At 42.3% G+C, this 27,723-nt stretch overlaps 1 protein-coding gene across 13 annotated transcripts in view; it reads right to left on the bottom strand.

The window, feature by feature from the left end:
* Positions 1 to 27,723, bottom strand: part of LOC115084076 (sodium channel protein type 5 subunit alpha-like) — a 1,049,386-nt gene that overhangs the window by 417,098 nt on the left and 604,565 nt on the right. The gene's annotated exons all lie outside the window — the stretch shown is intronic.

Here is a 27,723-nt window from a genome sequence, read left to right as displayed (position 1 = left end):
AACAAAGGTCGCAGCCATCTGCGACCGACGGGAGCAACAGTATCCACCTTCTTAGGGCCCCTCCCAGAGGGTTTCGGCTTCCTTGGATGAGTTAGGTGGAATTGATGAATCAAATTCTTATCAAGAATATTTTTAGCAGGCTCCCAGGTATTTTCTTCTGGCTCATATCCTGTTAAAAATCCCATTTGTTTACAAGAACAACTCTGAATCTTTTACGTTTCTATTTTTTATTATATGTCATTCATATACTATACATAAGCAACAGGAAAATGGATATACCGACAGAGAAAGAATAATCCTACATACTTACATAATGGCTATAGCTAGCACATTTCTCGCGCAGGAACATTCATGCTTAAAAAAACCTGCTTCTTATCAGCTCTACTTATAACAGGTTTAAAAAAACCAAAATCAGCACGCCTTCTGGCTTCTGCTTGCAAAATTCACACAACAAAGTTTATTACGCTTATGCTATGTCTCCCTCTTATCTCAACTCTCCCTTGCATCCTTCCCAGATAAGCCGCTTCGTACCCTTGCTGCGCTGTCTCCTCCTCCTCCTCCTGTGTCTCACATTGTTATCTCTGAGGTCCTGCAAGAGTTGTTTATAACTTCTTTTTGCAAAGTCTGGCATTCAAGGCAGGCCTGGTATTTTTCCTTCAGCAGAAATACCATCAGCCTACTCAGCAATGGTGAAGAAGCCGGGAATTGAACCCGGGGCCTCTGGTATAAAAAAACTAACTTGGAAAGTGACCTACTAACTGAAGCTGAATTATCTGCAGAGTAACACAACACTGTATATATATCTAATTGTCAAGGGGCATACCACATTAATACAAAAATAAATTCTTGTAAACAAATGGGATTTTTAACAATTGGTGGAGATGCCGGGGAGAACACATGTGTTTGCAGAAGCAACTCTGATTGTTTCTTGTGCAGAGTAGAAGATTCATTCCTTTGGTGATTCCCCAGGGCCCTGATTGATCAGCTGAGGCTCAGGAGTAATCAGTTTGGAGCCAATGTGTGAATCTTGTTGAAAGGTGCACCTAAGGGTTTAGATTCACGTTCTCGGCAAAAGTACGGATCGAGTCCTGTGTGAATGGTGAATTGAGCAAAGGCGCCGAGGGTTTTAACACTGCTGCAATTGTTGTTTGTCCTGTGGGTACCCAGGGTTAACATACTGCAGAAAGGATTGCAGTGATATTTTTCTTGTACTTATTGTGTGGTTTGCTATTAGCGTGTATATATTTTTCAGTCTGTTTTGTATTTGCTACCATACCCAGTTATTAGTGCGTTGAAAAACTAGAAATCATTTACATGTATGGAACTTGTTCTCCGTCACTGGAGATCTTTACCATGCAGAAGTGGAAATAAAAGCACGAAATAAAATTATTACTGAGATTAAAAGTGACCATACCAGGAGGTCAGACAATAATTGGGGAACCTCCTCCATATGTTACTATGTGTGTTGTATTGTATTTAAAAAGCCAACTGTGGAGAAACAATATAGATGCATATGCTTAGAATTGTTTTTGATGCTTTAGAACTGTAAGGACTGTACCTTTTAATACTGAGGACTGTTTACTTAAGTGCTTAGAACTGTATATGCTTAGAATTGTATAATATTTAATATATATATTATGGGGTACTTAACACTGTCTACCTTTAATACTTAGAATGATTAGGATAGTATATTAGTTTACTCTTACCGTATTCTCACCTACCTCACTCCTAACCTACCTCACTCCTAAGGCTCTATCTAATAAAATAAAAAGCAAAGCAAGCCATCCGAACCAGTTGCTCCTTTGGATGTTAATATCCCAGGATGGACAAACATTCCCTGCTCTGTGCTGGCACAGGAATGGGCTATGAATATGGGAATGGCAGAGGCATGAGATAGAGGTGGCGAGCCTGTAGATATTATAACGAAGCTAAAAGGTCCCAGTAATTAAAGGAGCCTCACTGTGCACTGATGTGTGGCGCCGGATTTTTCCCGTTGATAGCTACGGGAAATGATGTATGTGTACTGTAAATAAAGCTATATTTTCATTATTGTATATCTCTTATCTTGTATCATGGTGTGTGCGTTTAGTACTGTGTGTAATCTGCCTGAGAAAGAACAGAAGACGGGCAGAAAAGAATTTGAAGGGGCAGAGGAGAAAGCCCTAGCAGTAATTCCCATCTGGGAAGATGTAACTTACTGCTGGTTAATGTGATAGGAAACTGGGCGCATAGAACCCCACAAGAGGATGGATATAATTGTCTTGATTGTTTTTCCCTTCCCCCACCGAGTTCCAATAGTTGTAGGGAAAGAGCTAGCATGCATCGTCCGGCGGGGATTGATATTTCTTACGAGACATAGGAAGGCTGACTTAAGGGTTAAGGAGTTGCAGTAGCAACTAGCCGCAGCCCGAAGAGAACTAGAGATATTAAGGTGGCAGTGGTGGCAGAAAGTGCAGCGAGCCGTAGAAAATGAAAGCAAATTAGTATAGTGACTTCCTGGTTTCCCGGTATGTGAGAATAAATCATATAAAATGCTATAGGAATACTGAAAATCAGTGGTGACAGTTTTATATGAGCCTTTCAGTTGTGTCTGTGTTTCTTGATCTTTTACTGTGAAGGGCTGCTTTGTTTATACTGGGAACGTCTGGCCTGTGTTCAGAATTGTTTTGTTATTTGCAGAAAGCAGAATAGTGCATCATGTGACAACAGACGGTGCCGTTTGTTAGGACGCTTAATTAGATGTTACAGATGTATGCCATTGCATACATCTGTAACAGGATGTTGAAGGGAGGCTTATATTGAGTTAGAAGTTTTGTGGCATTTGTTATCGATGCAGGAGAAAAGGACATACAGGACAAAATTGTCACAAACCCCTGGATTTTACATTCAGTAATTAGCTTCCCTTCCCGGCAGGCCCCTAAGTGGCCTCAGCTGATAACCTAATGAAATATTTTAATTGTGCAGCTATAGATTTAGCTAAAAGATTTTACAGAAGCAGGGAGAGACTAAAATTTTTTCTTTTTCCCATCTATCTCACATGACTTTTTCCATCTACCTCACATGACTAAACTTGAAGGAATGTAACCGTGATTAATCACGGTGCTGCTCAGTTACTTATAGCTAGCCGTTTAATACTTTGTAATGTTTTTTAAAAGTATGAATTAACCTCTTTTTGTATGTGAGATTTTTCTTTTACAGATTTACAAGAATAAAAGCTGAGGGTTTTTCTTTCTCCTAGATTTTGTTTTTTTCCTGAACAGATCTGTTTTGAAAATTCTGATTTTTGCTTAATTTTGGATCCAAAGATTTTTGTGTTTACTTTTAAAAGGCCTACTTCTTGACCTTTCATTGTTTTTCTGTTTGTGTTTCTCTGTCATTATGTGTTCTGTTTTTGTATCATTTTGTGTTGTACATACATGACGACAGACTTTACTGACTGTAGGAGAGTGTACTGAATATGCAATAGCTTCTGACATCATTTAAGTGAAGCAGTCACTGCTAAAGTTTTGTGAACAAAATGTTTTAATAATGTTTTAACAGGTGATTTTCTTCTTTCTTTGTTTTCTCCCCGTTGCCTTTGTTTACTTGCAAATTAGTTTTACCCAAGGGAACGGAATGTATTTGTCTTCCCTACTATGAAAACACGATTCTGAGGCCGAAGCTTGTGTAGGAAAGCTGTCTCCAATCAAGGCCTATAATACTAGATAACAGGCCTTTCCCCGTAGACATTGTCAGCGAATCCTTTTCTTTTTTATAAAAAAAAAAGCTGAGCAGGCTTGAAGGGGGGTCAAGCAACCCCAGAAGCTTTTATTATGTTTCACAGGACTATAGGTTCCCTTAAGCAGTGTGGGCAGAACGAAATGCATTTAAAAGCTGGTATGAGGACAGAAGTTTTTTTTCAGCTTCAGTTCCGCAACAATTACTGTAGATTATTGAGCAATAAAAAGGAAGATCTCCAACATACTATCTGCATTAATTTAGAATACAGGAATAGATTCCCAGGCAGCAGGTTCAGTTTTACGCTCGCATTCCCATCCCCCTTCGGGAGCCAAGAATCAGAGTTAACCCTTGGATAGGCTATAGCACAGGGAAGCCTGTCTCTTAAAAAATTTTCTTTTCCAAATTGTCCAGCATACTTAATGAAAGCTTGTTCAGAAGTGATTCTTGCCTGTATCAAGTTGAATTCGATCCCTACTATACAACAAATTAATTTCTAGTGTTAAGTTAAAATACTGATTTGATTGCTAGAGAATGCACTTTCTGGTGTTGAAGTTTAGAACTTGATGGCAGTTAAAGTTTAACGGCAGAGATAATTACAGGAGGGGGTTGACCAGCGAGTGAAGAAATGGGTGTATGAAGAAAGATTTTTTCCAAAAACTACTGTTTTCAAGTGCCGAAACCCGGCATAAGCAACAGGAAAATGAAGCAGGGATCCATTTTCCTGTTGCTTATGTATAGTATATGAATGACATATAATAAAAAATAGAAACGTAAAAGATTCAGAGTTGTTCTTGTAAACAAATGGGATTTTTAACAATCCTTCCTAGGATATGAGGTACTCCCATTGCTTTCTACATTTACGTACATCCAGAATATCATCTACTTGGTATGTGATGTCCTCTTCGGCAGTAAGTCTTAGTTGAAATCTCGGAGAGGATGGGCGGCTTCAAAAGAGATATGTGGAAGGCATTGTGTATCTTCATGGAAGTGGGTAGCTCAGGCTGTAAGTTACTGGTCCCAGGTGGCAGAGTATGGCAAAAGGCCCAATGTAGCGTGAAGCGAATCGAACATGTGGCAGCTTGAGATGGATGTACTTGGTACTGAGCCATACCTTGTCTCCTGGTTGAAATTGAGGTGCTGCTCTGTGATGAGCGTCATAACATTTCTTGGCCTGTTGTCCCGCCTTTGGTAAGAGACCTTTGGTTTGATTCCAAAGTTGTTGGAGCTCTTCAGCCAAAGCTGGGCTGCAGGTGATGACACCGACAAGGGTATGGGTAACGGAGGTAATGGCTGCCGACCATACACAATTTGGAAAGGTGTAGATCCGGTAGCAGCTGATGGATGTAAATTCAGGGCGAACTCAGCCCAGGGAAGTAATTCTGCCCAGTCACTTTGTCTGGAGTTGACGTAGGAGCAGAGAAATTGTTTAAGTGTGTGGTTTTTTCTTTCGGTTTGACCATTAGACTGAGGATGGTATGCTGACATTAGACGTAAAGAAATATCGAATTTCTTACAAATGGCCCTCCAGAATTTAGCATAAACTGTACTCCTCTGTTCAAGAGAATATGTTTTGGCATACCGTGCAGGTGGAATATATGCTGTACAGACAGCTTTGCCAATTCTGGGGCAGATGGTAATCCAGGTAAGGCCACGAAGTGCGCCATTTTTGAGAAGCGGTCAAATGTGACCCATATGGTGTTGTTTCAGCTGGACACTGGCAGGTCAATGATGAAATCCGTCGCGATGTGCATCCAAGGTTCCTCTGGAGCTGGTAAGGGCTGGAGGCTTCTGTCTTGTGCACGTGGCACAAGATTCAACGTATGTACGTACGTCCTCCTTCATTGAAGGCCACCAATAATACCTCTGTAAGGTGGATAGCGTATGGAATTGCCCAGGGTGACCGGCTAAGCAGGAATCATGAGCCCATTTCAGAAGTTTCTTTCTCAGGGTCCGGGGTACCACCGTCTTCCCAGCTGGAACAGAATGGGTAGTGGCCAGAATCACTTTCTCGGGACTGATGATATGGTGAGGTTCATCTGTGACATCCTCTGGAGTGAAAGGGCTCGAGAGGGCATCTGCGCGAATATTCTTGTCAGCAGGACGGTACTTGAGCAGAAAGTCAAACCAGTTAAAAAACATCGGGCTTGTCAATGATTCAGCCGCTGTGCATGATGCAGATATTCCAAATTTTTGTGGTCTGTGTATATGTTATGCCCCCTCAAGTCATGGACACCACTCTTCAAATGCTAGCTTGATAGCCAACAGCTCTTTCTTATATGACATAATTCCTCTCGGCTGGAGTAAAATGCCTGGAAAAAAAAGAGCAAGGGTGCAGTATATGGGCATCACTGTTCTGGCTGAGAACGGCTCCTACTCTGACATCGGAGGTGTCAACCTTGACTATAAATGGTCATCGAGGGTCGGCCCCTGTCACATGGAGGGAGCACTGGATGGCCGGAGCCATCTTTAAAAATGGCGCGGGCCATCCAGTGCTCCTACCATGTGACAGGGGCCGGCCAATGGCACGGATACCCTGTCACATGGTAAGGGCAAAGGGCCATTGGCGCCATTTTGATAAGTGGCAGCCGACGGCCCGGGAGCGGGACATCACTCCCGGGACTCCCACTGGACCACCAGGTACCTGTAACATGTTTTTTTGGGGGGGGGGGGTCGGGAGGGTGGGGGAAGCAAAGGGATTACTTTTAAAGGGTCGGTGTGGGTTTAGGGTAATTTTTGTGTGACGTTTTCCCCGCCCTCCCCCAAAATGATAAGATAACCCCCACGAACAATATCGTGGGATTTTCCTATCATTTCAGGGAAGCCCCCGATTTCAGACAATTTTGAAAATATCAACGATATTTTCAATCGTACTACTCCCGATTCGCATCCCTAATCTGTTATAATCTGGTATGGTTGTGGACCCTGGATCGTAGTGAGAGCTGACTACGTCCTTGTGGGGACCCACAGGTGGAGTCCTTGTGGGGACTCACTATGATAATAGTGGCCTCAGCTGAGACGGGCACAGATAGAATGTGCTTTATTGTACTGGAATGAAGAGGAAATACCCACCATGCGGGGGAAGAGACACAGTCCAGAGTAGTAAGATTGCCCAGTGATGATATCCCCGGTAGTGGCCCGCAGAGTGGGTTACGCCATGGAAGTCCTCCTTCAGGTGGATCACCTCTCAGATGGATCCTGTAGTGGCCCGCAGCCCGGGGTACACCGAGGATCACGCTGTAGTTGGCAAGAGAGGTGCAGGAGGTCAGCAGACCTGGGTAGATGATGACACTCACTCTGTAGTATAGATGGAAGGTTGCTGAGGTGAGCACAGTAAAGGCCCATGGCACGGGGTACACCGGAGTTTCTGTCAGCAGATGAAGATGTACTCATGAAGCTGAAGTAAGTCACGTCCTGAGCAGTCATACAGTAATCTCCAGACAGGAAGGCCCTCCAAGGAGCAGACAGCCAGAACGCGACAAGGCCCCCAAGGAGCGGGTACCTAAGTCGTTCAAATCTCAGGGTCAGGAACGAGTTCAGCGTAGCAATAGTGAAGCGTCTCCAAGCGGAATGGAATTAAGCAGGAAGGATGCACAGGCCGGATGGTTTAAGTATGCACTGGTGGGTGACATCATGCGGAAGGGACGTCCCCGAGGTTCCCGCCATGATGTGCATAAGACGGGGCCTGGCGCGCAGGCACGTGCCTTAGGTAATCCCTGATTCAAGATGGCGGACGGGATTGCCCACGCCATCCTGGGAACGCTGATGGAGTGGCAAGCACAGGCGGAGGCCGCCATTCATCCGAGAATCGCTGGTGCAGGAAAAAAGGAGGTGAGCAACAAAGGTCGCAACCGTCTGCAACTGATGGGCGCAACATATTCATGTACTATATGCTTTCCATTAAGAGTTTTTACATATACACTGTTGTTTTTTGTTTATCTACATTATATCAATTGTGAAAGCTCTGATTGGTTTACCCTGGATGTTTTTGATTGGTGGGTTAAGGCATATGTGACCTTTGGTGCCTTTTTCAAAGATATGCATACTGCGTTTTGTATAGCATCCTTGTTCAGTTTGACACTATATATAGACTTATGCTTTCTTCTTGTTTGCCGACAGGAGGAGGTATGATTTTTCTTTCTCCTGGTGGTTACAGTGGTTTTCTTTCTATAGATGTTGTTATTTATAGAGTGTTTTGTTACTCTTTAGTGATCTGTCCCTCCTGATGCAGAACATCCTTGAAACACAAATGTGTCGGGGGGACAAGCCTTCTTTCACTCATTCTGTGAATATTTAGTGTTATAAGAACTGAATAAACCTTTCTAGTATTTTGAAACATTTTCTGCCCCGCACAACAGCCTGTTTCTGAATTTAGATTTATGTGATAATGAACTGGTATTGCTGCACCACTATATGCCTGACTATAAGCTTACATGATGTAGTCTTTTTCCACTTGATTGTTTGATTAATATGAGAAGAACTAAATTATGTGGCAAAAGGCATAACATGCAACAGACAAATGTTTTCCTGAAGGAAAATAAAAATAATTGCACTTCAGAAAAATGCAAAGAAAGAAAGAATCATTATGTGTAAACAAGACAAGCACAAGATATACTATGAGGTAGGATGAAGTCATCTGGGAATGTGGACTCAGAGTGGCACAATGACAGAGGTGGTGCAAAGGGGCCTATCAACACTGTCAAAAGACATCACCAGAACACTCATTCTCCAACAGCAGTGTCATAAATGCAACAGATAGCAATGTGTTAACAGAGTACAGATAGATCAGGAGCTGCTGGGAAGGATACCATGAGAAGGAACTGCATAGAAACCTCCCCAAAATACAAGCCAGACTTCAACAAAAGTGAAAGCTACAAGGAGTTTACATGTGTAGGAGTGAAGATAAATAGAGCTTTACTTTATACTTATTAATCCCACTAACCAATAGCTCGCAGCAATTTACATTGCTACCCTGTAAATAATTTACTGTCTGTTAACTTCCCCTCTTCTCTCTTCCAGCTCCCAGTTATTTGCTTCCCTGTTTTATTGTAACTGTCACTCTCCTAATCATGCTCTTGCTACAGTTGTTTGCGTTCTCTTTTACCTTGCACACTTTGTTAAATGTAAACCGGTTTGATGTGATTCCTGTCATGAAAGCCGGTATAGCAAAAACAATAAAATAAATAAATAAATAAATAAATAAATAAACATAGCACATATCATAAATACAGGTTTAACATAATCAAAACAATATTAACATTATGCTAACTAATAGACAGACAGCATCTCTGAATAGAATGCTAATGTAGCCCCCGTCTCGATCTGGATCTTGGCACAGAGGCTCACTGAGAGGTTCATGGCTTAGAGTAGGCCTCATGACTTCCTGGGGTTCCCGCACAAGGGGTAAGAGAGGGAGGGGATACTTTATCTCAAAGTCCCTTATGGTTCATTCCTTACTGCGGCTCTTCTGTTCATCAGCCCTGTACTGGTACCAAAAACACCATACCGGCTCCAACAACTGTTGTTCAAAATAAAACATTTTTATTAACATTGATAGCACGAAAAATAATGTTTATAACATTGATACACCAATGGCTAATGCCCCAAACGGCAACACAAATCCAAAAGTCACAAAAAATACATCCACTTTCTCCAGCAATAATTGCTGCAATCCCAAACAGATCAGCTCTTGGGTCAGGAACCCTCCCTTAGGTCCTCCCAGGTACCTGCTTCTTTATCTCAGCAGTTTCTCTTCAAGTCTGGTGAGCTTCTGACACTCCTTTCAATCAGGAACTCCTTCGCACTCCTACTTCAGCTGGGCAGTTTCTTTTCCCAAAGCTCTCACCAAGGATAAAGTGGCAGATATTCAGCATTACTTAGTGGATATGTTTTGATTTTTCTAGCTATGTGGCAGTGGCTGAATATCTGCCCAGGATCGGCAGCCACCACTTACCCAGATAACTACTTCCTACAGTTAGCCGGATAAATGTATCCGGCTAACTTTAGAATAGCCAGGTATATTCAGTGGTATTCCTGCTTCGCTGAATATACAGGCTAAGTTAGCAGGATAGATTTATCCAGCAAACTAGCCAAGCCACAATGCAGCTGAATATGGATCTCAAAAATATAATTTGCAATGTTACATATTATGTTCTTTGGTTGTTTTTCCATCAGGTACTGTTCCTATTCTCCTCTTCCTCTTTTTCCCTCTCTTCTCTCGCCCCTTCTCTCTTCCTAGCTGCACCCCTCCCCCCCCCCACCCTGGTTTTTTGTATTTTCCTCCTTCAGTTATATTGTAAACCGGCATGATGTACCCATGAATGTCGGTCTATAAAAGCTAATAAATAAATAAATAAAAATACCTTGTCATTTAACACTTTTCAAAAACCTCTCCCATGTCACATAAGAACTTTCAAACACCTCTGCTTCCTGACTACTTATTCTTTTAGACTTCTCAGAGCTCTTCTGAGTAAACCCATGAGCTTATCCTTTTCCCTGAACAGGAATTTTTCTCCAAACCCTCCTCTGTAGTGAGAAGGTCCCTGTGAAAGGAAAGCTCCTATTAGCAACACTCTGTGGGGAGGTGTCACCCTCAGACTGCGAATGACATACTGGCTTCTCCTGATTCCCTCTCAGGACCTCATTTCCCTCTAAATCTGTGTTACACGGGCACAACAATTTCATCAAACTATGGCACCTCCCCCTGGGAAGAGCCAGATCTTCTTAATCATTCCTACCTATGATCTCACTAAAAGGGGCAGAATCTCTTGAGACCACTTACTCTATACTAGAAGACATCCTACTCTTGTAAGAGGCAGATTTGGGAGACCCCTTACACTAGAGCAGGGGTCAGGAACCTATGGCTCGGGAGCCAGATATGGCTCTTTTGATGGCTGCATCTGGCTCGCAGACAAATCTTTAATAAAAAAGTAAAAATCTAACAAAATTCCCCACCCTCCTGACGCCCCTCAAGACCTCCAAAATTAATTTACTACAACCCCCACCCTCCTGACCCCCCCAAGACCTGCCAAAAGTTTCTGGTGGTCCAGCGGGGGTCCAGGAGCTGTCCGGGAGCGATCTCCTGGACTTGGGCTGTCGGCTGCCAGTAGTCAAAATGGCACCGACGGCCCTTTGCCCTCACTATGTCACTGCGGTTGACCAATGGCGGCGGTAGTCCCTGTGGCATAGTAAGGGCAAAGGGCCGTCGGCTGCCAGTAATCAAAATGGCATCGACTGCCCTTTGCCCTTACTATGTCACAGGGGCTACCGCCACCATTGGTCGACCCCAGTGACATAGTGAGGGCAAAGGGCCGTCGGTGCCATTTTGACTACTGGCAGCCGACAGCTCAAGTCCAGGAGATCGCTCCCGGACCCCCGCTGGACCACCAGGGACTTTTGGCAGGTCTTGGGGGGGTCAGGAGGGTGGGGGTTGTAGTAAATTAATTTTGGAGGTCTTGGGGGGCGTCAGGAGGGTGGGGGGTTGTAGTAAATTAATTTTGGAGGTCTTGGGGGGTGTCAGGAGGGTGGGGGTTTTTGTTAGATTTTTACTTTTTTATTAAAGATTTGTCTGCGAGCCCTGGATCCCCGCTTGATCACCAGGGACTTTTGGCAGGTCTTGGGGGGGGGGGGGGGGTTAGGAGGATGGGGGGTTGTAGTAAATTAATTTGGCAGGTCTTGGGGGCGTCAGGAGAGTAGGGGGTTGTAGTAAATTAATTTGGTAGATCTTGGGGGAGTCAGGAAGGTGGGGGGTTGCAGTTAGTATGGCTCTCATGGAATTACATTTTAAAGTATGTGGCGTTCATGGCTCTCTCAGCCAAAAAGGTTCCCGACCCCTGCACTAGAGACTTTATAGGTGTGATGCCTTTTAAAGAAAAAACAAACAAACAAACAAAAAAAGGATGTAGCGTAAGAGCTTTCAAGACCAAAACTCAAAAGCTCATGCAACATATCTTTTTTGCTGGTGCATGAAAAGTTATTAAAACCTACAAACTCTACATTTTTCTGCAGGACTAAAATGGCTTCTAGAACACTTAACTACTAGAAAGCTGTGAAAGCACTGGGTTCTGCAGATCTAGAGCACAGACCACGGTAATAGCAGAACTCATAAAACAGAGCTCTTAAGTTATGCAGTTGACCTACAGTCTTCAGGAGTGACAGTAGAAGTGAAGGAAAGTAAGAGGTGCTCAGTTCACTTCAAATCAACCATTATCTAGCAAGAAGATGGAAAAGGCGTCTGTCCTAATGATTTGCAAAGTGCAAATAAGGGCATTCATAGACCTACTAGAGATGTTTCATGATTTTTATTATGTAGAAATAATAGAAAGTAAACATAAAATACGTATGATGCCTTTTTATTAGTTTATTTATTTATTATTTTTATATACCGACATTCGATCTCAATCGAGATAGTGGTTAGAGCAGTGGACTAGGAGACCAGGGTTCGAGTCCTGCTGTCGCTCCTTGTGACCTTGGGCAAGTCACTTTACCCTCCATTGCCTCAGGTACAAAAACTTAGATTGTAAGCCCTCTGGGGATAGAGAAATACCTCCAGTACCTGAATGTAAACCTTGAGATCGAATGTCGGTATATAAAAATAATAAATAAATAAAGGTTTTTGTACCTGAGGTAATGTGACTTGCCCAAGGTCACAAGGAGTGACAGCAGGACTCGAACCCTGGTCTCCTGGTTCATAGTCCACTACTCTAACCACTAGGCTATTTCCTGACTAACTTTTGAGAGCTATACCCCCTTCATCAGGTCACGTAGCTCCCAAAAGCTAGTCAAGAGATGGGTTGTTAGTCCTGCTAAAAGATTCCACCTTTTTTTGTTGATTGACCTTTATTTCCGCACACTGTCATGTACTAACACTTTATCCATGGTTTTTCTAGGAAATTAACCACTTTTGTAAGGAACATTTAATGGATTGTGAGTTACCCAGAATGACAGTTACCTGGAATGACCTAACAGCACATCCATAAATATACAGAGCCGGCACAGCATTGTAACTATACAATGAGTATAGGTTTATTGTCACAAAGCAAAAAGAAATCTTAATTTTCTTTTTGTTTTGATGATCAATAAAAAAGTTCAGAATTTACCCCTGGTATGAAATGTAACTGGTTTTGACAGATTATTCAAAGTGGCTCTTCAGAGAGGGAACCATGATGATCATCAGTAAGCAGGGGTTCTGCATCAAAAGAGGGTGAGTAGTATGAATAATAACAAAAAAAAAGAAAGAAAAGAACTCAGTGATGGATAGAACATAAGAAGGCAAGGAGGGAAGAACAGACAAAGAAAATGATGGCATAACACATTTCTTAACATATGCAGTTTATCCTTGAAGAGTGCAATTATGAAATACAGAAAGGAAGATCATAGTTTCAAAGACAGGTATTTCAGAAGCTTAAAAAAACAGCAGCAATTACAATAAGTGAATCACAGACATGGACGTTGCAGATTGCCTCAGAGAGAGTATACTTAAACAGAACCGATCTGCAGATAAAGTGGGGACATTTTATTTTTAAAAATTCATCAAGGCTGCTTGTGCACCTCTGATGTATCCCCAAGGACAGCTGCTGTAGACAATTTTCTTCATTACTGTGAGCCCCAGTGGAAGAAAGAAGTGTGCAGAGCTAAGGGCTTCCCCATAATTGATGTTTGACAGGAACATTCATTAAAATGGTGATTCATTTCTTAAATTCCCTCTACCTCCTTTCCAGGAGACAACAATGAATTCTACTCCCAGAAGCAAGTCATTCAACAATCTGACAATCAGACAAAATTAAGATAAATTGTAAGTGGGAGTTTTGTAAAGTGGATTGCTGAAGACCAGAGCTCACTAAATTTAACTGAATCAACATCTTTAAATGAAAGATGAGATTTTATCCTATGGTATGTCTTGAGAACGTACAATGAGTGAAGAGCTCTGAGTTGTACATAGAACAAGGAGTAAATAGCTAAATTAATTTCAATGCTGTTAATCAAAAATAGATCATGTGTATTTAAAATAGTATGCTATGTGAATCCACTTGGATCCCTACTAAGAAGGGTAACCTAGTAGAAAGGTCAAGCAGTGAAGTGTAGGGTAGTGCTTTAATAGAATGCCACGGCATGCTAGTGTGGGCCTCTGGAAAGTTCTTTCTCTGCCATAATACTGGCAGCCCCAACATGATCCTCCTCCCTCAGCTGATGTCAGATTCTCTTAGATGGTGCCACAAATTTCCTGCCTTTTACCCCAGCCCAATCCAGCCCCTGTCCCCAGTGGAAGGGAAGGGAAGAGGAGGGAGCTCACAAAGCAGCATAAATTTTATATCTGTTGCCAGTGAGATCAAGGAGTGGGGTAATCTGGGACCGAGGTTCCCAACCTTCTCCATGTCACAGCACATCAGGCATTGAGTTTAGTTTGTCATGGCATACTATCACTTTCCCTCCCACCCTCTCAAACACCAACACACACATATACATTTGCCAGGGGGACAGCTTATCACTGGGGGTGAGATGTAATTTGATTTATGCTTTGGGATCTGCTGGGTACTTTGCAATGACTCAGACTGGAGGCAGGATGCTGGGCTTGATAGAACTTTGGGCTGACCCGGCATGACACTTCTTATGCAGGACATACAACTAAAATGTTTTGGGCCCAGTGCAAAAGCCTCTATATTGGTGGGTAACAAAGAATGTGCTTTAAGATATATTTGAGAGATTACCACAATTTTCCATGGGGACATTCCATCAGCCTTCCCCCCCCCCCCCTCCTCCCACCAATATGAACTTCACAACTCACTATTAGCACTACAGGGAATATGTATTCCAGATTTACCCTTCCCTCCTTTCTCCCAATGGCAGGAGAGCATCACGTTCACCTGTGTGGGCTTCCTTTGCTAGCTTCCATCTAATGTTTTATTGTGAGGGGGACCTGTAATCTTGTAGGATCTGCATGTTCGAATGTCAAATTGAAGCCATCAAAATAAGGCACATACAGATAAAAATGCCACTCTCTTTCATGCTACTAGGGTGGGAAGGTGAAAAATGATTGCAAAATTTGGTTCGGTGTTGCCACAAGACTTGAGCAAACTTAAAAATGTGCCACGAAAATATAAAAGGTTAAGACGCACTAGAACAGAAGAATGTACCATCTCTGTAACAGCACCCTACCCTAACAGGAGGTTTCTACAATCTTTCATTCCACCTTTCATATTAGCAAGTGACCACCTGAAGTCCATATTCAACATATTTGTCTAGCTAAACCCTAGATTTATCAAATTGCTATAAATATAGCAGACATAGCGCCCGCAATAAAAAAAAATGGACATGATTAGGCAAATTGTAGAGGTACTGCATCAATAGGTATTGCAAGGCAATTATTTGTTTTTAACACACATGGTATAGTATCGTGGATCATAACGCACAACTGCAGCTGTTACGGGGGTGGGGTGGGTTTGGGAGGTGGTTTTACATACACAGTCAGAGGAATTAACTGCAAATTTGATGTGACTGATTCATTTCTGTCATTTGACTCAATGAAAGATACCAATAAGAGGAGTTGATATGTACAAACATTTTTTTGAGTCATAGAAACAGCAGCATTAATTGAGTCTTCCAGGTTTCTCTGTACTATGCTTGGATTTTTTTCTGTTTATGCTGTTAGTTTTATTTTGGATTGTTAGCATGTGATAAATATTTTTATTTTTTATGATTTTTTAATTTTTACATCAGTTAGGACCTGTGCATTTGGTGATTAATAAATGCTAAAATAAATACCTACAATTCTATTGGTATTCAGAAACTTTACCTCTTGCATGTTCTAATGAGACATTGTGGTGGCTCTTTTCATTTTCCTCTCTCCTCCCAGTTAAGGTACCTTCTGGGTATCCTCTCCTTCTTCAGCCAATGATTGGATTGGGAATGGAATCCCTTGGACTGAGGGATACCCATATGACTCTTCCCTTCTCTCTCAAAATCAGGTTCACCTGGCTAATGTTTACAGCACTCCACCCCAGAAAGCCCCTGACACTGCTGGCTAAGTTGTTAGTTGGATAACAAGTTATCTTGCTATGTTATAGGAGGTTAGACCAGTGGAATTTTTAAATCCTGACATTTGTCTGGCTAAACGCCTAACTTACCGGGTCATTCATCAAAATGCATTAGGGCCCTAACGCCTACGACAAATATTGTTACCAGGAAAAATGGTGAGAGAGAAAGAGACTCTGCACAGAGTCAATATGACATGTTATATATACACCACTGTAAGAGGGGACACTCAACTCAGGGCGGGTATGGGGGGTGGTTTTACATACACAGTCAGAGGAATTAATTGCAAATTTGATATGACTGATGAATTTCTATCATTTGAATCAATGAAAGATACCAACAAGAGGAGTTCATTTGTACAACGCAGTAGAGACTTTCTCTCTCTCACACACACTGGTAATCTTTTGGAGCAAACATGCTGCAGAAGAGCCCACAATGTCTCATTAGGACATGCAAGGGATAAAGTTTCTAGATACCAATAGAATTTTAGGTATTATTTATCAGTCACCAAATGCACAGGACCTAGGTGACGTAAAAATTAAACAATCATAAAAAATAAAAATATTTATCATATACTAAATCCAAAATAAAACTAACTGCATAAACAGCAAAAAATTCAAGTATAGTACTGTGAAACCCGGAAGGCTCAATTAGTGCTGCTGCTTCTACGACTCAAAAAAAAAATGATTGCTTAAATAAAAATGTCTTCAACAAAGATTTAAATGTGTTCGTGCAAGTAGTAAGATGCAGGTTCTCCCATAATGTATTCCAGATGGCAGGTGCAGCGACAGAGAAAGATCTTACCCTTGTCTCAGTGAGGCATGTAAGATGGACTGAAGGAACATCAAGTAAGCCACTCTGAGATGAACAGAGTGTTCTTATAGGAATGTACACGTGTAACATTGCAATTACCAAAGTCAGTGAAGACATACTGAGAATTTTGTGCACCAGGATTGCAATTTTATACATGATATGATATTGAATGGGCAACCAGTAGAGCTTGCATAACACAAGAGCAATATGATCTTTCATACTCCATCCTGAAACCAACCGAATGGCAGCATTCTGAAGTATCTGAAGGGCTCATAGAGTACAAGCAAGTATCCCCAAATAGATAAAATTGCAATAAGCCAACACTGGCAAAATTAACACCTGCATAACAGTTCTGAAATCTGAGTCATTTAATAAAGGCTTAAAGACCATGCAAAAGGCAGGGCTTAAAAAAATATTTTTAAGAACTGCCTTAATCTGTGGTCAAAATGTCAGATTATTATCAATTAAAACACCCACACTTAACTTGGGCTACAACGGGCAGTTCTACTTTCTCAACAATGAGAAGTGCCAGAAAAGCCTTTATTAAAGAATGCTGAAGGATTATCAATGTCATGTAAATTTTAAAAGGAGTGCACATGCACCCATTGGGCACATGAGCAAAGGTACACTTAATTTTATATTGTACGTGCAAATACGTATATCATTTAAAATATCCGAGCCTTTACATGCACAAGTGACCATGGAGAGAGAGAGAGACAATGTGACACTCTATCTTTCACTGTAAGAGGGGCACTTTCAGCTCAGGATGGGTTGCATCCTAGGCAGACCAATATGACACCCTCCCAAAACCCACCCTGAACTGAAAGTGCTCTCTTACAGTGGGAGATATATAGAGTGTCAGATTGTGTCTCTTTATCTCTCTCCTTCCCTCCCTCCCTCCCCAACAAGAGCCTTCCACCTCAAGGTCTATTTGGGGAGAGAAAAAGCTACAAGCCCTACAGACAGAGACCAGGAGTTATCTCCTGCCTGCACTCAGGGTGAGTCTTGGCTGCAACCCCCAAAACCTGAGGCAGTCACCCTAGACGCTCTCTGGGATTTGATGGCGGGCTTCAGCGTTTCTTTAAAGCATCTAGAAAGCAAAGTGGACTCTATCACGTATAATAATTAGCAAAAGATTTCAGAGATTCAGCAAACCACTTCTAAAGTTACTGAGATAGAGAATAAAATACATGTGGCTCAGACTTTAAACTCTGCAACAATTAAAGATCAACTCGCAACCTCTAGGAGATTGGAGACGATAAAAAATAACACTCGTCAGTTGAATTTGCGGATTTTAAACTTTCCTCAAATTGTTGGGAAAATTTCCTATACTACTCTTAAGCGTTTCCTAATTGAAGCCCTTGCTTTTCCTGAGGATGAAATGCCATCTATAAATTTGTGTCGCTTTTTAAATAAAAGGGCTTCAAAATTTGGGGATACTTCAGGGTTGCCCATCTCTCAAAATCTAACAAATTTCCTAAAAAAAACCCTCAAATTTAGAAGTATTAGATAGGAAAACCTTACTAGTTTCATTTATTTCTACTGGAGTTGTGAATGATGTAATCAGAAATTTCTTCAGAAAGTTTCCAGTTGCTTTTTATGACCAAGTTATAAGAATTTATCCTGATTTATCTCCAATCACACAGAATAAGAGAAGAGAAGTTTTGGCTTTCAGACAAGAAGTTATTTCCTTGGGTTTTACTTTTACGCCAAGATATCCATGTAGATGTTTGCTAAAAAGAGGTAATGAGTCTTTTGTTTTCTTACAACCAGACCAAATACAGCCATTTATACTGGCCCGTAAGCCACCCACCTCTTCTCCAGTAGCTAGTTAGGTTGAGGGTAATTGTAAAAGATTCCGGTTATAATCCTATGTAATGCCATATTATTTTGATGAATTTCTTGGTATTGTCTCCTATATTTCTCTTGTCCCCTCCTATGATTTAATTTTTCCTGATTGTAATTTAACACAAATTGGATTAAAAAAATGCAGTGCAATATTTATTTCTGTTATTTTATTTTGGATACATCTGATTGTGATGAGTGTACAAATCTTTTCAGTTTGTAAAAAATTAAAAAGATAAATAAAGAATTGAAGAAAAAAAAAAAAGACAAAGACCCTTAAGTCTGGATTTTCCATTCTTGCAGAGAATGGAGAATCTGGCGGTAATGGGGGGTGGGGGGGGGCAAAGGGAGGAGGGGGCCGGGCCTGCGAAAGTCGGCAGCGATCACACCTCCGCAGTGTAATTGCTGCCGGCTTTCGCACCCAATAGCACCACCGTGAAAAGTGGTGCTATTGGGTGTGCTACTGGCGGCGATAACGCGGCTTACCTTATCGCCGCCAGCGAAGACACCGCTAAGTCTGCCCCGACTCCTCCCCTTCTGGCCCCGACTCCACCCCTAGCAAGCTACTGCACACAAAAAGGGACTTTTCGTGTGCTATAGGCTTACAAAATAACCCCCTTAGAGGAAATCTCTATTTCCTCCCACAAGAATCCTTCAAAATGATAGTATAAACCTTAGGGGCAGATTTTAAAAGGTGCGCGCGGGAGTAGATTTGTTCGCGCAACCCGACGCAAACAAATCTACTCCCGATTTTATAACATGCGCGCGCTGCCGCGCGCATGTTATAAAATACAGGGTCGGCGCATGCAAGGCTGCGCAAAATTGGCAGCCTGCACGTGCCAAGCCGCGCAGCCATCCTCCGTTCCATCCGAGGCCGCTCCGAAATCGGAGCGGCCTTGGAGGGAACTTTCCTTCTGGCACCCACCCCACCTTCCCCTCCCTTCCCCTTTCTAACCCACTCCCCAGCCCTAACTAATTCCTCCCCCCCCCCCCCACACCTTTATTTTACAAGTTACGCCTGCCCGAGGCGTAACCCTTTGAAAATCTGCCCCTTAGAGTTTTCACAAATTGATTTTTGTAACAGTTTACTGGTGGGACTTCCTAACACATATGTTCTGGCATTGCAATTGTTACAAAATTCTACAGTCATAGAATTGCTGAGAATTCAACCGTTTGAGCATATTACATCAATTCTGGTGTTTTTTCACTGGTTACCTGTTAAACAGAGAACATGTTTCAAATTACTTGTAATAACCCATAAAGTATTATATAGAAAGACAAAGTGTATTAATATTTTAGTAAACAATCTTATTCCTTATGTTCCCAAAAGAATATTGCATTCTGCAGGGAAAGGCTTGTTAACAGTGCCTCCTCTGTGCACTGCAAGATTACAGTCAACTCATGAATGTATATTTTCATATGCTGTTTCTGAACTGTGGCATGGCTTGCCTGTAAATATACGAGAGGAAAGAAACATTAAAGTCTTTAGGTAAATGCTAAAGGCAATGCTTTTTAGCAAGGCATTTTAAATTGTGTTTATGAATTATTTGTTTATGCATGTATGTAATGTATGTTTAAACTGTGGATGTTTTAACGTAATCAGTTCTGAACAAAATTTTGGAGATGCAGAAAATAAGTCTTGCATAAATAAATAGGGATGTGAATCGGTTTTTGACGATTTAAAAAAATCGTCAGATATTTTTTAAATCGTCAAAAATCGTTAGTCACGATACAATATAAATTCCTCCGATTTATCGTGAAAAATCGTAAATCGGGGGAGGGGGAGGGCGGGAAAACCGGCACACCAAAACAACCCCTAAACCCACCCCGACCCTTTAAAACGAATTCCCCACCCTCCCGAACCCTCCCCAAAATGTTTTAAATTACCTGGTGGTCCAGTGGCGCGATGGCCCGGCGCGATCTCCCACTTTCGGGCCATCGGCGCCATTTTGGCTGCCACTAATATAAATGGTGCCGATGGCCGGTTAAAAAAAAAATCCCACCCGACCCTTTAAAATGACCTCCTTAGCCTCCCCCACCCTCCCAACCCCCCCAAAAAAACCTGTTAAAATTACCTGGTGGTCCAGTGGGAGCACGGGGAGCGATCTCCCGCTCTCGGGCCATCGGCTGCCACTAATAAAAATGGCGCCGATGGCCCTTTGCCCTTACCACGTGACAGGGTATCCGTGCCATTGGCCGGCCCCTGTCACATGGTAAGAGCATGTGCTACATCCTCACCAAGTTGATCTTCCCTATCATTGCGGTATAATTTGTATCCTGATAGAGTACTGTCCCATTGGTTATCCTCCTTCCACCAGGTCTCTGAGATGCCCATTATGTCTATCTCATCTTTCACTGCTATACACTCTAACTCTCCCATCTTAGTTCTTAGACTTCTGGCATTGGCATATAGACATTTCATAGTGTGTTCAACCTTCTTTTCAGTTGATAGGGATAATTTGGAATTCTTTAGCTCAGGTGATTCTTTACTTATAGGCACATGGGCTACTTTAGCATTTATTGGAACCTCTCTGTTGGGATGTCCTAACTCTCCTATTTCATTAGTATCCTTCAATGATACATTCCTCTGAACCATGCACTGCTGAGTGACTGTCGGCTTTCCCCCTTGTTCTAGTTTAAAAGCTCCTCTATCTCCTTTTTGAAAGTTAGTGCCAGCAGCCTGATTAAGTTTTGGTTAAGGTGGACACGCCTGTCCTTTCAGAAAATTCTTCCCTTTTCCCAAAAGGTTATCCAGCTCCTTACAAAACAGAATCCCTCTTCCCTACGCCATCGTCTCATCGATGCATTGAGACTCCAGAGTTCTGCCTGCCTCTGGGGTCCTGCACGTGGAACAGAGAGCATTTCAGAGAATGCCACCATGGAAGTTCTGGATTTCAGCTTTCTACCTAAAATCCTAAATTTGGCTTTCAGAACCTCCCTCCCACATTTTCCTATGTCGCTGGTGCCCACATGTACCACGACAGCTGGCTCCTCCCCAGCACTGTCTATAATCCTATCTAGGTGATGTATGAGGTCTGCTACCTTCACATCAGACAAGCAAGTTACCAGGCAGTCCTCATGTCCACCAGCCACCAAGCTATCTACATTTCTAATAATCTAATCACCAACTATGACGGCTGACCTAACCCTGCCCTCCTGGGAGACTTGCCCTCAGTGTGAAAGGACAACACATCACTTGGAGAGCAGGTCCTTGCTACACGATCACTTCCTGCTACACCAAGATAATGCTCTCCAACTGGGAGAATTTTCTGATCCAAGGCAGCACTGGGGCTACCAGACTGGATTTGGGTCTTGGCTACTATGTCCCTGAAAGGTCTCATCAATGTACCTTTCTGTCTCCCTCAGCTCCTCCAGGTCTGCTGCTGGGCAGACTAGATGAATCATTTCTTCATCTGCTGTCATTTACTTTGTTTCTATTATGTCAATATTCAGACACAGCCGGTTAAGTAAGTTAGCCAGTTAAGACTTGTCTGGCTAACTTAGCCATGATATTCAATGGTATGGCCATGCTTATGAATATACCTGGATAAGTTTAAAGTTACACTGGTAATTAATTCATGAATTAATCTCGCCAAATATATGTAGGCCCCTCACTCTAAGGGTCTGTCAAAGTCATACAGACTCCTAATTAGGTATAGGGCCACCTTGCTTTAATTGTAAACTATTTAAATTTTTGAACTTTTTTGCAGTTTTTTCTTTTTTTAAAATGTCAAGCAAACTAATCACTTCTGGGCATTAAATCACCGCTGTTCATAGCACACAGGTATCAAAAGATACGAGAGGAACCGCAATACTCATCTGTTGCCAAATTTTGGCTGGTCTCCCTCTCCCCGACACGCGTGTGTTTCGAACCCGAAGTTCTGCCTCAGGGGGATGTCCTTCTGTATCTGGTACTCAAAAGAATTACCCGGCTTTCAAATCGCGATTTGCCTCCTTCACTCAATTTCTTGGCTTCTTTAGAGCTATCTTCATTTTCCAGCGGCCGCATCTCGCCGCTCTTGTATTTTAATGGCGTCCCATTAAAGTGAAACTTTTATACCCTGGACCGGAACTGACGTCACCGTGCATAGTTTTCCTTCACGTCGGAAGTCCCTGGTACGTCCCTATCATCTCCAGGGAGTTGAGTCGTTTAAACCACGATTTCACAATACTCAGAGGTTTCACAGTGTTCAAAGAAGCATATGCTTATATATCCAAACGAGCATTTCTAGGCTTCACAGTCCGCGTCTGCCATAACTCAACAATAGGTCTACCCAGAACGGGGGAGTCCTCTATCACGTCCGCTTTTGACGTCACCGGGGGTGTGTGAGTCCAAGACAATCAATGTCAGTAACTGATCAGAGATTTCTGCAAACAATTGAATCTTGTATTGTAGTATACTATTTTGATAGTCATCTCGCATTCAGGGAGCTTGATACCCAGACTCTCTTTATGCAAAATTCTTGAGGAGAACGCAATCATAAGATTCAGCTATATTTTATCGGTAACAAGCATACCAGTAGAAAAGAGAACAGCGGGAACTAGATCAAAGAGTACCAGTTTATTTTTTCATTCAGACCCGCCGGGTCTATTGTATTGAGCCAATAGATCCAGAACTGTTCCCGCATGTTTAGACGGGCTTGGATGTCTCCGCCCCGTGGGCCACAATACACCTGTTCCACAACTAGCCACTTCAAATCACCAAACTTATGTTGGGCATTGATACAGTGTTGTACCAATGGTGCCGTAATCTTTCCCGTCTTAATACAGCTTCTATGCTCGATGAGCCTGGTTCTGATCTTCCGTTTTGTGCGGCCAATATATAGCAAATTGCATGGACACTGAATAGCATATATGACTTTCTCAGAATCACAATCTGTAAGTGTGTTCAATTTCAGAACCCTGTCTGAACTTGGTACTTTCCACTGACTACCTTTCCAAGCCAGACTGCACATATCGCAGTGGCCACACTCCCGGTGGCCACCAGTTAACGGGGGTATATTAGTGGATGTAAAGGTGGATTTAACCACCATGTCTCTTATATTCTGACCCCTGAAAAATGCGAATCTTGGTCCCTTGTGAAAGATAGAATGTAGAGACAAAATGTTCCAGTGTGACTTGATAATGCCCATTACTATATTGGCTTGTTTGCAATATTGCAGAGTGCATGTGGTCTTCTGTGAGAAAGGACGCTGCTGGTATTGTAGCAATAGGGATCTATTTGCATATAGCGCCCTCTTGTAAGCTTTCTTCACGACTATATTCGGGTATCCACGCTGAACAAATCTCGCTGTTAGTTCTGGAGCTTGTACCTTGAATTCAGCTACTGTAGAGCAAATGCGTCTTAAACGTAAGAATTGCGAAATGGGAAGTCCCTTCTTCAAGCCCAAGGGGTGATCACTCGAGTATCTAAGATAATTGTTACGATCAATTGTCTTCCTATATAGGGTGGTTTTTATGCGATCCTTATCACGTTGGATCAAAATATCCAAAAATGCAATGGATTGTCGGTCTATATGTGCAGTAAATTGTAAATTGTTATCAATTGTATTAATCCATGAAAGGAACGATTGCAGTTTAGCTTCAGATGCCCCCCAGATGAAGAATATATCATCTATGTATCTTTTGTAAATTACAATATCTGCAAACCAATGTGATGTGTACAATTTCTCGACCTCAAACTCCACCATGTATAGATTGGCAATGTCAGGGGCTACTGTAGCCCCCATTGCTACCCCTTTTGTTTGGAGGTACATGGTATCATCAAATTTGAAAAAGTTTTTAAATACTACTAACTCCAAGAGTCTAAGCAGGAAGCCCGACGGGACCGAGTGAGGGCGGGGGCGAGAATGGAAAATTTTTTCCAACAATTCAAAAGCTTCCCGTTGTGGGATGTTGGTATATAAAGCGGTCACGTCAAGGGTAACCAACCAATATTCTTCAGGTAGATCTGAGACTTCTTCCAAAATTCGAAGCATATGGGATGTATCTTGTAAAAATGACCGAGCCTCTTTCACATAAGGCTTCAAAAAGAAATCAAGGTACATCGATAGGGGTTCTAATATAGAACCTTTACTAGAGACTATAGGGCGTCCGGGCGGAGATCTAACGTCCTTATGGATTTTTGGGAGGGTATATAATACCGGCATCACCGGTTGTTGGACCCTCAGTGCCCGGGCTTCTCTGGAAGTGACATATCCTTCCTGCAAACCTTTTTCCACCAATTCATCAATGATCTCCCGTATCTCATCTGTTGGATCACTAGTTAAGATTTGATAATACTCCCTTTGATCTAATTGCCGATGAATTTCCAATACATAATCTACTGTATTTTGATGACAGTAGCCCCACCTTTGTCCGCCGGTTTCACTATAATGTGTGGGTTAGCTGCAAGTTGTTTGATAGCATAATATTGATTGTGTGACCAATCTGACGCTCTGGAGTAACCCCTCATTTGTCCTTGCTCTTCTAGCTGACCCACATCTCTTAACACTAACTGCATAAAAGTTGCAATTGCAGGGTCAATGGGACCCGGCGGTATCCATGTGGATCGGGGAGTTATAATCGAGTGATCCAAAGACACCTGATCTTTAAAAAACAATTGCAATTGCAATCGTCTAAAGAATCGGTGTAAATCAATCCTGGTTTTGAATGAATTGTATTTGCAAAAAGGAATATAAGATAAACCTTTATCCAACGCCTCTCGCATCGTCTCAGATAACTCAGTATTTGAGATGTTTATTACTCCCATATCTATCGGTTGTGTTCTCAACCTTAAAAATTCTGTTGGTTGCGATACTGCGACCGTGTCGTCGGACCTTGCCAATTGGACGTTCTTGTCCCCCTGCGTCCTCTGTACGGTCTGGAATAATTGGACTCCTTGTTTATACCTAAAAAAGGAGCTGATTGTGTTGTAGTTGACTTTTTCCTTTCTTCTTCGCTCCCACTATGACTAGAATCATCCGATGAGTCTTGGAACGTGACGTGAGGGCGCCTTCTAGTGGCTTTTCTGTTTTTCCAAAAATAGATGTTGTCAGTTTTGTAATCTGTTTCGTCTCTACGAATTTTCTGTATTTTAAACTGCTTCAGCTGGGTCTTGAATTGTGCTATGTCTTGTTCTAATTTAGCCGTAGACGCTTCTACTGTTTCCAAATCTACCGTAGCAGATAACTGTGTGCGTATCTCGTCAACTTCTTTCTTATTTTCCGTCACTGAAATCGCTAGACGTTCGACTATCAAGACCATCAGGTCAAGCGAGCATTTGTTTAAAATTGCTATCCATCGAGTGACGAACTCTTCATCATCCTGGAACATCAAGGGACCTTTTTGGACCCTCAGGCCCCTAGGAATCATATGTTGTTTTATGTATTCGACAATTGTTGCCTGATGTAACTCAGACCGAATTAATGTTTTAGATGCTAGCGTTAAGTCCGCCCAAGTTTTTTTATTCTCATTTGGATCATCACTGTCAAACAGCGATATCTGTTGTACTATCGCGGCAATCTGTGTATCGGAGAAACTCAAGGTGTCTTTCCAATCACTTTCAGAGGTAGCCATAGGGTAATATTACGATATCAATCACAAACCTCTACCCTTTCACACACTGTATTCCAGCGTACCTTATATGTGAACCCACAAAACCAAAAACAATTGTTACACTGGTAATTAATTCATGAATTAATCTCGCCAAATATATGTAGGCCCCTCACTCTAAGGGTCTGTCAAAGTCATACAGACTCCTAATTAGGTATAGGGCCACCTTGCTTTAATTGTAAACTATTTAAATTTTTGAACTTTTTTGCAAGTTTTTTCTTTTTTTAAAATGTCAAGCAAAATGATCGCTACTGGGCATTAAATCACCGCTGTTCATAGCACAAAAGTATCAAAAGATACGAGAGGAACCGCAATACTCATCTGTTGCCAATTTTGGCTGGTCTCCCTCTCCCCGACACGCGCGTGTTTCGAACCCGAAGTTCTGCCTCAGGGGGATGTCCTTCTGTATCTGGTACTCAAAGAATTACCCGGCTTTCAAATCGCGATTTGCCTCCTTCACTCAATTTCCTGGCTTCTTTAGAGCTATCTTCATTTTCCAGCGGCCGCATCTCGCCGCTCTTGTATTTTAAATGGCGTCCCATTGAAGTGAAACTTTTATACCCTGGACCGGAACTAACGTCACCGTGCACGGTTTTCCTTCACGTCGGAAGTCCCTGGTACGTCCCTATCATCTCCAGACGGTGATGTCGTTTAAACCACGATTTCACAATACTCAGAGATTTCACAGTGTTCAAGGAAGCATATGCTTATATATCCAAACGAGCATTTCTAGGCTTCACAGTCGGGTTCGAAACACGCGCGTGTCGGGGAGAGGGAGACCAGCCAAAATTTGGCAACAGATGAGTATTGCGGTTCCTCTCGTATCTTTTGATACCTTTGTGCTATGAACAGCGGTGATTTAATGCCCAGTAAGTGATTAGTTTGCTTGACATTTTAAAAAAAGAAAAAACTGCAAAAAAGTTCAAAAATTTAAATAGTTTACAATTAAAGCAAGGTGGCCCTATACCTAATTAGGAGTCTGTATGACTTTGACAGACCCTTAGAGTGAGGGGCCTACATATATTTGGCGAGATTAATTCATGAATTAATTACCAGTGTAACAATTGTTTTTGGTTTTGTGGGTTCACATATAAGGTACGCTGGAATACAGTGTGTGAAAGGGTTGAGGTTTGTAAGTTTAAAGTTAGCCAGATAAAATAACCAGCTAACTTTTGGCCTGCTCTATGGCAGGTCTAAAGTTAGCTAGATACCTTAATCAGATAAATTTGACTATCACTATTTATCCAGCTAAGGTGGTTATTTTCTGTCCCTTTTCGCATGCGATAGCTAGATATGGGCGGAGTTGGGTGGTGTCGGGACTGGAAGAGAAGGAGTCGGGGTGGCGTTGGAGCGGACGCCGCGGAAACTTCACTGGCGGCGAAAAGGTAAGACCCCTTATCACCGCCAGTAGCACGCCCAATAGCACCACCTTTCACGGTGGTGCTATTGGGTGCGAACACTGGCAGTGATAACACCGCGGTGGTGTGATCGCTGCCGGCTTTCGCAGGCCCGGCCCCCGCCCCCTGTTACCGCGCGATTCAGAAAGCCCTGCGATTTTAGAAAATCCAGGCCTAAGTCAGCCGGATAAGTAGTTCCTCCCAGTTACTTTTCCATATGGCCTCTTTTTTATCCAGCTAGATTTTAGCCAGTTAATGACTTAGAAAAACTTGCCATTTAGGCAGATAACTTTAATTATCCTTCTGAATGGCTTTTGAATATCTACCT

The sequence above is a fragment of the Rhinatrema bivittatum genome, chromosome 2 (genome assembly GCF_901001135.1).
Source record: "Rhinatrema bivittatum chromosome 2, aRhiBiv1.1, whole genome shotgun sequence".
Classification (NCBI taxonomy): domain Eukaryota; kingdom Metazoa; phylum Chordata; class Amphibia; order Gymnophiona; family Rhinatrematidae; genus Rhinatrema; species Rhinatrema bivittatum.
The sequence above is the reverse complement of the archived record's forward strand: the minus strand, read 5'-3'. Positions and strand labels throughout refer to the sequence as shown.